Raw genomic sequence first — 11442 nt, 5'->3', positions numbered from 1 at the left:
GACTGCCGATAAAGTCGCGGTCGACCATGGCTAATGACAGAAACCAAAAATCAATTAAAGGGTTTGGCAGTCGGACACGGCGATCGACCGGCCAGAGTGTAGAAACATACATTGTACTCGTGCACGTTTCCGATCGACCGCCAAAGTCATTGCGGTAGACCGTACGGCCTCCAAAATGTTCCCTTCGTCAATTTGCCTAAACTTCATCGTCGTCGTTCTCGTTTCTACAATTCTCCATCTCGGTGAAGTTTTCCCAAAACTGAGCCGATAGCAACCAAATCAAACGTCTTACTCGTTACGTCCAGTACGAAGTGGCATAATCCATGACAACGGACACAATCCACAATAAGTCGAGAGCCCAAATAAGAATGCGAACAAACTCTAAAATGTCGGTATCAACTCATCAAATCCGTTGCATCAAAATGACTACCTACGTATCCTCTTGTCCAAGGAATCAAGCCTCACATAGTTCATCCAAATGGCCGCAAATGACCTCAATCAACTAGAAGAATTCTCAATCCTTCACCAACCTTTCGATCATCAACACTAACCAATCTGTAGCTGATCACGCCCTTGTTGACCTCAAAGTGAAAAGACAAACTCTCTTCCAAACTTACATCACTTCCCACCAACTCTGTCTTGGAGCTTAACCCCTCAACTCTATATGTAGAAGAAATACAATTACTAATCATAGCCAAATCTGAGTCGTGTCCACCCGTTGCACTTGAATCTGATCCTGAACCTCCGGTTCCCGATCCTCAAACTCATCATCTGTATCAACATCAACTATCTGATCCCAAAACTGTGTCACTTCAGCTGGAATCCCAAACAATATAGAATGATCTGGAGAACAAGGAGTAATCTCCATTAAACATGAAGTGGCATCACTCTCCACCCGCTATGATACATCTATGATCTATCCAAAACTCTTCACCTGCTGAGAGTCAATAGGCTCCATCATCGAAGCCTCATCAAAAGTGACACTACCAGACCAACTATCCATTGGAATTTTACCTCCAATTATAGCAGACGACAACCTGTAAATAAGATGGCTCGAATATGTCAAAACCTCAGCCCAAAACCTCTTCTGCAACCTTTTGCTCGACAACAAACATCGTTCCTTCTCCATCAAGGTACGGTTCTTCAAATTTTCCACCCCATCTAGTTGCCTTAAGATTTCCCTTCCATCGAAGTGTCTCAAAATACCCTGAGCACGACACAAATACAGAAATGGTTCCTTCTTATACTTCCTACCAAAATTAGAATGGAGTACTTTGCCTTTTGTCTATCTTAGTCTCTATATACTTCTTCCACTAGTTGAAGACTAAGACTTTACTCAAATGGGACTTGGTTGCAATCTAAACATGCCTAGAACAGTCATTAATAAAGGAAACCATATATCTATTACCTCCTAATGATGCCTCCTTGAAGGCCCCCAAACGCCCACGTGAACTCCATCTAGAAGGCCCTTAGCTCGGTGAATAGAGGTGCCAAACTTTACCTCGATCTTCTTACTCACATAAAAATATTCAGTAGACTTCAAACTGCAGGTCAGTGTACCTTTCTCCAAATCAATACTGGAATAGCTCGACCTTAAATGCCCTAGTCTAGTCGAATCAATAGAAGTCGTCAGCTCTTCACCTGTCACCATACTTCCAGTTAAGTAGCACAAGTTACTCCTCCTGACGCCCTTCATCATAATACGAGAGCCTCTCATAATCTCGAGAACCAAGTCCTCAATACGAACTTTCAGACCCTCTCCAGCTAAAGCTCTAATCAAGATCAGGTTCTTCCTTAAGGAATATCTCACACCATGTAACTCTCTAACTATCCCATCATACATCTCGATGCAAATTTTACCTATCCCAAGGATCTGGCATGCACAGTTATCACCTATGTACACCATACCACTATCCAACTTCTCAAAACTGGAAAACCATTCCCTTTTAAGGCACACATGATAGGTTGAACCACTATCTAACATCCACTTGGATTCCTCCGAATAGCAACATGTAGGACTAATAAAGAACGAAAAAAATAGATGAATCAGAAATATTACCATCCGATTCGACGATGTTTTCTTTTGATGATGGTTGTTTCCCTTTTCCCTTCTGCTTGTTCTTCATCCATTCGCTGAGCTTTAGACAATCTTTCTTCCAATGGTCAGTCTCCTTACACTAAGCACACTGATCTTTGCTAATTGTAGAATGCTCTACTCTAGACTATGACTTCTAATTCTTCCAGTTTGGACTTTTTCCTCTTGCGGTCAATGCCTCTGCTATTGTGTCATTTGAAGACTCATTGTCTTTCTTCCTTATATGATAATTCACAAGAGCAGTGGTAACCTCACTATACAAAAGGGACACCTTCTCATTGATTAGGGTAAGAACGAAACTCTTATATTCCTCATATGGTAAGGAACTCAACAATGAGGCAATGATTGTGTAATTAAAAAATGTACACCACAAAATTTAAAAGCTAAAACAATATAAAGGAAATGAGTTAGGGAATAGTTAGCCAATGATGATATGTAATATGTTCACGAGGTTCGGTCCTCTGACCTATGTTCCCATTTCCCACTCTCAAGGAGAATTTCACTATCACAATCCGGTTTGGAAGCCAAAACTTTTTCACAATGATCTCATCTTGAGATCTTACAACCACACAGTAGATCTCCACAGGATCAAGCTCTTCACAAGTTACAAATGAAAGAAAAAAAAACTCTCTTACAACAGCCCTATGGCAAGATGAAGAGAATGCAATTGAAGTTTGGGATTTGCAAGTGTGAGAACAAATTGAGAGAATTGAAAGTTGAAGCTCTTTTAAACACCAAAACACAAACTCAATAAATTCTCAAGGATTTTTTGGTTCCTAAAATGAATGGTGAGCTGGGTATAAGCATTTAAGAGATCAGCCCTAACCCCAAAGAAAAAGACAAAAACATTCAAAATCCGAAAAAGCTGGAAACACGACAAACTAGTCGTTGGAAGCTTATCAGTCGACTGACGGGGTTCGTCAGTCGACTTATGAGCTGACCGTTGTAAACGGTTTACAGCTTGTTGGTCGACTGAAGAGCTCATCAGTCGACTGAAGGATTCATCACTCGACTAATAGATTGTCAGTCGCAAAAGCAGAAACTTTTGATGATTCTGACCAGTTTCTTTAGTCAACTGATACATTGCATCAGTCGACTGATAACATATGACGATCCTGTTTAGATTTTTGAAAATGAATTTCCAGGGCCTTTAAAAAATAGTAAAAAAATTCCAAAAAATGTGAAACTTTAGGAAAAGTTTTTAAATATAATAACAAACTTGTTTGAAAAGAAAATTTGCAAAAAGATCCTCATATTTGTGAAAACTCAATGTTTAACAAAAATATTAAAATACAAGTTTTGAAAACGTGTGAGTGTGTTATCCCAAGAACTTCAAATCTGATCTATCATACTATTTACCTACATTAAGCACTAGAGAGAAATAAAAATACAAATATACCTCACATATAAGTACATAGCTTGAGTCTTAATATTTACTTCTATATTGATGAAGTTTCTCTTGTATGTTATGTTCTTTGAAAGATTTGCTTCATCACTTTGTCTCTACCTCCTTAGACATCATTATTGTAGCTTGTTGTTCCATCCAAACCTCCAACAATGGTGCTAACAATCTTGATAAATTATAATCTACACAATATAGCTCAACAAGTAATTAGCACCAATAATGGTGTTTATAAATCATCATCAAAATAAGAAAGCTAACAACCTTCCCATTGATTAGGGTAAGAACGAAGGTCTCATATTCCTCATCTGGTAAGGAACTCATCGACAACAATGCATTGTCCTCATCCTTGATCATAACATCCACATTCGCCAAATCTGCAAGAACCTTCGTGTAGTTATTCATGTGATCATCAATTGAGATTTCCTTCTTAAACTGGAAACAGTAAAGTCTCCTCTTCAAATGCAAGCGATTTTCAACATTCTTTATTAAATATTTTTTTTCAAGAATCTCCCAAATCTTCTTTGCAGAAGTCTTATTGATCACATCATATTTTAGATCTTGTGTTAAACAAGACCTAATAACATCACACGCCGTCTGATTCATATTTTTCCAAACTTTTTCTTCAATATCATCCGGCTTGCCATCCAATTCTAAAGTATCCTCCAAATTTTACGCGTTCAGTGCATCCAAAACCTCACATCTCCAATTGAAACCCTAAACGAGTTTCCAAAGTGATCTACTCCTCCACCAAACATCAAGCGTAGCCCGAAGCTCTGATACCACTTGTAGTGCGATGACGTAGCAGAATCCACAAAGTTGCCGAGAGAGAAGGCACACACAGAATCAAATAAAAAATAACAGCACAAACTCAAAACAGGCGATTTACGTGGTTCGGGAAGTTGCCTACGTCCACGGGGCAAGAAGTGTTGTGCACGGCGGAAGTTCTCGAAGCGACACGAACAATAACTCGAGATAAATCACAACTACTAAGCAAATTACAATCACAGAAAGAACAAACTATTTACGTGGTTCGGCAAGTTACCTACGTCCACGTGGCAAGGAGGGGGGAGTTCTCACTATTAGAAATCAAGAGAATACAAATAGAATTACAAATCTCACAGATCAAACCCTAAAACAAAGCTCTAGATCTCTCACAAATCTCCCACAATTGGATGCAACAATCCTCTCCAAAAGACTGCTCAAAATTATCCTTGCTTAACCCTAACTAATTACAATTAGAGTTATATATCAACTCAGAAATGAACCGGGTCATAAATCAAAGCCCAGGCAAAAACAGTCTGTGGTCGACCACAGCGATCGACCGCGCAGGTATCGCGGTCGACCGAGGTGGTCGACCGCGTAGATATCGTGGTCGACCACGCAGGTATCGCGGTCGACTGCAGAGGTCGACCGAATACTCCCGACAGAGAATAAATCGGCTATAGGAAACTCACGGTCGACCACGACGGTCGACCGAACCAAACGACATAGCCCAAAAATCCTACAGGGTCCACGCGGTCGACTGTGACGGTCGACCGTCTTCAGCTCCCAACTCTTCCTGACCCTTGTGCATGTTCGCGATCGACCATCGCTGACTCGCGGCCGCCCGCCAGTCTGCCTAGCTGAATATCTGGCTTGTTTTCTTCAGCTGTTTGCCAATTATTTAATTTTCCACCTCGGCGAATATTTCTACCAAAACTGAGCCGACACCAAATTATCCAAAAGTCCCACAACAAGTCTGGGAACAAAACTAGAGCTGAAACGTAATCTCCCCCCATCTGAATCAACAGATCAAACCGGCTGCATCTGAAAGACTGCCTACGTGTCCTCTTGCCTAAGGAATCAAGCCGAACGTAGTTTACCCAAATGGCCTCCAAAGGCCTCAACACTGAAGAATGTTCAAAAGCTTCAAACAATGACCAAATTTTACTCCTGAAATAACTTTGGTCAACATATCTGCAGGGTTATCGTTCGTGTGGACCTTCTCCAATATGATGTATCCATCATCCAAAACGTCACGAACAAAGTAGAATCTAACATCAATGTGCTTCGTGCGCGCGTGATAAACCTGGTTCTTCGCTAAATAGATAGCTGACATACTGTCATAATATATCTGAATGGTCTCCTGTGCAATCCCCAAGTCCTCCAATAATCCACGCAACCATAAAGCCTCATTCACAACTTCAGTCACTACCATATACTCCGCCTCTGTAGTAGAGAGAGCCACTGTGGACTGAAGTGTACATCGCCAACATACAGGTGTACCTGCCAATGTAAAAGAATGACCTGAAGTAGACCGGCGCTTGTTAAGATCTCCAGCATAATCTGAATCCACATAACCAATACAATCCTGCCCATTCTTCTCATCCTTCTGGAATACCAAACCAACATCCATGGTACCTCGAACATACCGTAGAATCCACTTCACGGCCTCCCAATAACCCTTCCCGGGGTCGTGCATGTATCTCGATACCATGCTCACGGCCTGTGACAAATCTGGCCTCATACATACCATCGCATACATCAAGCTACCTACTGCACTGGCATATGGGACCTTCGACATGTAATCTCTGTCCTCAACTAAAACAGGCGACATTAACGATGAAAGCTTGAAGTGGGGAGCCAATGGAGTGTTAACTACTTTTGCATTTCCATCAAAGCTAAATTTCTTCAACATCTTCTGCAAATAGCTCTTCTGTGTAAGATTCAAACTCCCCTTCACCCTATCTCTCTCAATCTCCATACCCAATATCTTCTTTGCCTCTCTAAGATCCTTCATCTCGAATTCGGATGACAGCTCCTCCTTCAACTTTCAAATAGCCGAAGAATTCCTGAAAGCAATAAGCATATCGTCAACATACAAAAGTAAATATATGTGCTCACCATCCTGTAGCTTATACATATAAACACATTGGTCATATGGGCTCCTCGTGTACCCATGGCCAATCATAAAGTTGTCGAATCTCTTATAATACTGTCTCGGTGATTGCTTCAAACCATAAAGAGACTTCTTCAGCTTGCAAACCAAATCTTCCTTTCCTGCAGCTTTGAATCCTAAGGGTTGTGTCATGTAGATTTCTTCATCTAAATCTCCATGTAGAAAGGCTGTCTTCACATTCATCTGAATCAAATCCAAATTTAACTGTGCCACTAACGCCAATAAAATCTGTATTGACGAATGCTTCACAACGGGTGAAAATACCTCGTTGTAATCAATTTCCTTAAGCTATGCATATCCCTTGACAACCAATCTAGCTTTGAATCAAATATCTCCAATAGAAGATCCCTCATTCTTCGCATATACTCACTTGCAACCTATAGCTCTCTTACCCTTAGGTAGATGTGCTAGTGTCCAAGTGTCATTCTTCTGAAGAGACTGCATCTCCTCCTCCATAGCTTCCCCCACCTGATCGAATCGGGGCTAGAATCTGCCTCCCTGAATGTAGATGAAACCATATCATCAACGATCTCCACTAATAATGCATATGCGACCATGACATCATTATACCTAGCTAGCCGACGAATCACCCTCCTCGATCTATCTGCTATAATGGACCCCTGAACATAACATTGTTCCTGAGTCTCACCTTCCACTATATCCTTAATTTGCCCGGCTGTCATCCTATCTCCTCCCAGTGTCACCTCTGTAGGAGCCTCGATGGATACAATGCTCTCTGGAGTGGGTGGAGTCATATCATCCTCTACCTGTTGTGATATCTTAATTGTCTGGTCTCCCCCCACCCGCTGAGGGACTCGAGGTTTCATTATGTACGCCTCATCGAATGTAACATATCTGCTAATAACTATCTTTTCGTCCTGTTGATCCCATAACTTGAAACCTTTAACTCCATCTCTAAATCCCACAAAGACTACTTTCCTCACCGTTGGATTTAATTTACCATCACTAACATGGTAATAAGCTGGACACCTAAATATCTAAAGCGACTCATAGTCACTAGCCACCGAACCAAACTAACGCTCCAAAGGAGTCTTCCTGTCTATCGCAGTGCACGACAACCTATTCACGAGATGGCTCGCATAAACCAACGCCTTAGCCCAAAAGATCTAGACAATCCACTCTGCGTCATCATACATTGTACCTTCTCCAGCAAGGTACGGTTTAATCTCTCAGCCACCCCGTTCTATTACGGTGTCTCTCGAACTGTGAAGTGTCTTCTAATGCTGTGATCCTGGCAAAATTACAGAAACTGATCACTCTTGTACTCTCCACCGTTATCTGAACGTAGAGTCTTCACCTTTCTACTTGTCTGCAACTCTACTTTTTTTTTTCCACTCTACAAAAATATCCAAGACCTGATGTTTATACTTCATAGGGTATACCCAATTCCTCCTGAAATAGTCATCAATGAAAGTGACAAAATAATTAGCCCCACCAAGAGATGTGTTCTTGGAAGGACCCCAAACATCTGTGTGAATATAATCCAATGTACCTCGAGTGTTGTGAACAGCGGTGCCAAACTTCACTCTAGTCTTCTTCCCGAGTACGTAGTGCTCACACAGCTCCATCTTGTAGGTCTTAGCACCTTTCAATAGCCCATGTTTCGCTAATGACTATAGGGACTTATCATCTGTGTGTCCAAGTCTCATGTGCCATAAAGTGATAGTAACCTCCTTTGTAGTAATAGAAGCTGTCAGACCCCCTGTAACTATCTTGCCCTTCAAGTAGTATAAGTTATTTTCCCTAACACCTCGCATCACCACCATAGAGCCCTTCGTGACCTTCACTATAGCATCCTCTAAGATCACTCTATATCCAGCTGCCTCTAAAGTCCCAAGAGAAATGATGTTTTTCGTTAACTGCGGCACGAACCTCACTTCCTTCAACTCACTAATCACTCCGTCATGCATCATAATCTGGACTGAACTAATACCACCAATAGGGTATACGTGGTCATTACCCATAAGCACGACTTCCCTTCTTTCCAGCTCCTCAAAGCTAGAGAACCAATCCCTCCCAGGGCATATGTGATATGTAGCTCCCGAATCTATCATCCACTCCGTAGAATCAGCATAGCAAACCAACGATAGTACATGGCACGAGTAACCCGAAGAATCTGAATCTGAATGCTCACCAATAGTTTTTGTAACATTCACTTCTGAAGCTTGTGCAGCTTTCCCTTTGTTCTTTCCGGCTTTTTCTTTCCACTTTGGGCAGTCAATCTTCCAATGTCCTTCTTCTTTACAATACCGACATTGATTTCTACCAACACTCTTATAGGCACTCCTATTCTTTGACTTTGAGCGGTTGAACTGACGACGGTTTGGATCTCGGCCTCGAACTGCTAACGCATCTCCCGATGCCTTCTCCCAAAGCTGAGGTCACCTCCTTATAGCTAACTGTAGTTCTTCCATTGATCATAGTTAGAACAAACATACTATAATCATCCTCGGGCAATGAACAAAAAAGTAACATCGCCTTGTCTTCATCCTCAACTATGATGTCCACATTGGCCATATCTGAAAGTAGCTTCATGAAATTGTTGATATGCTCCCTAATGGAAACTCTTATTTTCATCTTGAACTGGTAAAACCTATTCTTCAAGTGAAGACGATTCTCAATGCTCTTCGTAAGATACTTCTCATTGAGCGTTTCCCATATCTTCTTCGCTGACGTCTCGTTCATAATATCATAAATAAGATCCGGTGTCAAGCATGACCTAATAACACCACAAGCTCTATTGTTCATCTTCCTCCAAACCTTATCCTCCATATCAGCGGGTTTTTCTTTTAACTCAAGAGTCTCCTCCAAATTCTGTGCATCCAATGCGTCCATCACCTGACACCTCCACAATCCGAAATTGATATTGCCATCAAACTTCAGAACATCAATCTTCATGTTATTGATGCTCAGACTCTGTATCGCCTTCGTAAGAGATGAACCTGATGTGCTTGCTTCTCCCATGTTGTTGATCTAACTCTTCAGATAGGAATCTTCACTGAGTCCTTCGAACAAGTCTGAAGCTCTGATACCAATTGTTGTGCGCGGTAGAAGTTCTCGAAGCGACACAAACAATAACTCGAGATAAATCACAACTACTAAGCAAATCACAATCACAGTAAGAACAAACTATTTACGTGGTTCGGCAAGTTGTCTACGTCCACGGGGCAAGGAGGGGGGAGTTCTCACTATTAGAAATCAAGAGAATATAAATAGAGTTACAAATCTCACCGATCAAACCCTAAAACAAAGCTCTAAATCTCTCACAAATATCCCATAATTGGATGCAGCAATCCTCTCTAAAAGACTGCTCAAAATCTTCCTTGCTTAACCCTAACTAATTACAATTAGAGTTATATATCAACTCAGAAACGAATCGGGTCATAAATCAAAACCCAGCCCAAAAACAGTCTGCGGTCGACCGCGCAGGTATCGCGGTCGACCGTGTTGTCGACCGAACACTCCCGAAAGAGAACAAATCAACGACAGAAAACTCACGGTCGACCGTGACGGTCGACCAAACCAAACGACAGAGTCCAAAATCCTACAGGGTCCACGCGATCGACTGTGGTGGTTGACCGCCTTCAGCTCCCAGCTCTTCCTGACCCTTGTGCACATTCTCGGTCGACAGTCGCTGACTCGCAGTCGACCGCCAGTCTGCCTAGCTGAATATCTGGGTTGTTTTCTTCAGCTGTTTGCCAATTCTTCAAGAAGGAGAGGGGTTTTTACTATTAGAGAGGGAACACAAAATAGAGATTACAAATCACTCACAAACCGTCAAATTAATCTCTCAAACAAAGCTCTCAACTCTCACCAATTTGCTCTCACAAGAAAGCTCAAAATCACCCCTTATCCCTCTCAATTTAGAACAAATTCTGATCAATCCAAAACTCTAAAATCGCGTTTCAATATTTATCAAAACAAAGACCCAAACAGAACAGGAAACTAAGCCCAGGCCCAAACCCGACTCGCGGTCGATCGCCGACAAAGTCGGGGTCGACCATGGCAAACGACAGAAACCAAAAATCGATTACAGGTTTGGCGGTCGGCCGTGGTGGTCGACCGGCCAGAGTTCAGAAACATACAATGTACTCGTGCACGTTTCCGGCCGACCGTCGAAGTCATCGCGGTTGACCGTACGGCCTCCGAAATGTTCCCTTCGTCAATTTGCCTGAACTTTATCGTCGTCGTTCTCGTTTCTACAAAGATTTTTTTGGTTAAACAAATATTTTTAATTTTCTAAGGTACTTAATTTTTAAATAGCTTTTAAATTCATAACCGACAATTAAATTCATAATTGACAGTTCTTGTATTGTCCAAATATTATTTGAATTCTTTAAGTTTGAAAGTTATCAATGGAAGTCTATAATGTCAGCTCCTTCATAAGCCTATCTCCTTTTAGAATTTGTCATTAAACGTGGATGATAGATTAGTAACGTGACAGGACCAAATTTGTAGTGTTACTATTTGTGCAGACTGGTTGTCCTCCGTCTCTCCTCTTGAAGGAAAAAAATAAAAAAAGGCTTATGGCCTCGTTAGCAAGAAGAGCAAGGGAGGGGTATTGAGTCAATAAAAAATTAGCGAAATGACAAATGTGTTATGCCATGTCACTACCATGTTAGCTAGATTTAATAGAAATTTGTGAAAATGATCTAGCGTGATTACAAAAATAAAGTCTCAATTGATGACTTCTAAAGTTAGGGGCTGTTTGGTTGCACCTTTTTTGAGAAAACTTTTCTCAAAATATCTGACAATGGCAAATTTGTAATTAAAAGTTTTACAGAGATTTCTGTAAATTGTGTTTGGTTCAACAAAAAATTTACAGAAATATTTTCTATAAAATATCAAAACCTACCAAATTTTACAAAAAATAATTTCCTCTCAAAATGAGAGAAAATCACTAGAAATCTGACACATACCATATTTAATTAAAAACCTATCAAATCTTGTTATTTTCTATAAAGTTATGAGCCATATTTAATT

This window comes from Asparagus officinalis, chromosome 2 (genome assembly GCF_001876935.1).
Source record: "Asparagus officinalis chromosome 2, Aspof.V1, whole genome shotgun sequence".
NCBI lineage: Eukaryota > Viridiplantae > Streptophyta > Magnoliopsida > Asparagales > Asparagaceae > Asparagus > Asparagus officinalis.
The sequence above is the reverse complement of the archived record's forward strand: the minus strand, read 5'-3'. Positions refer to the sequence as shown.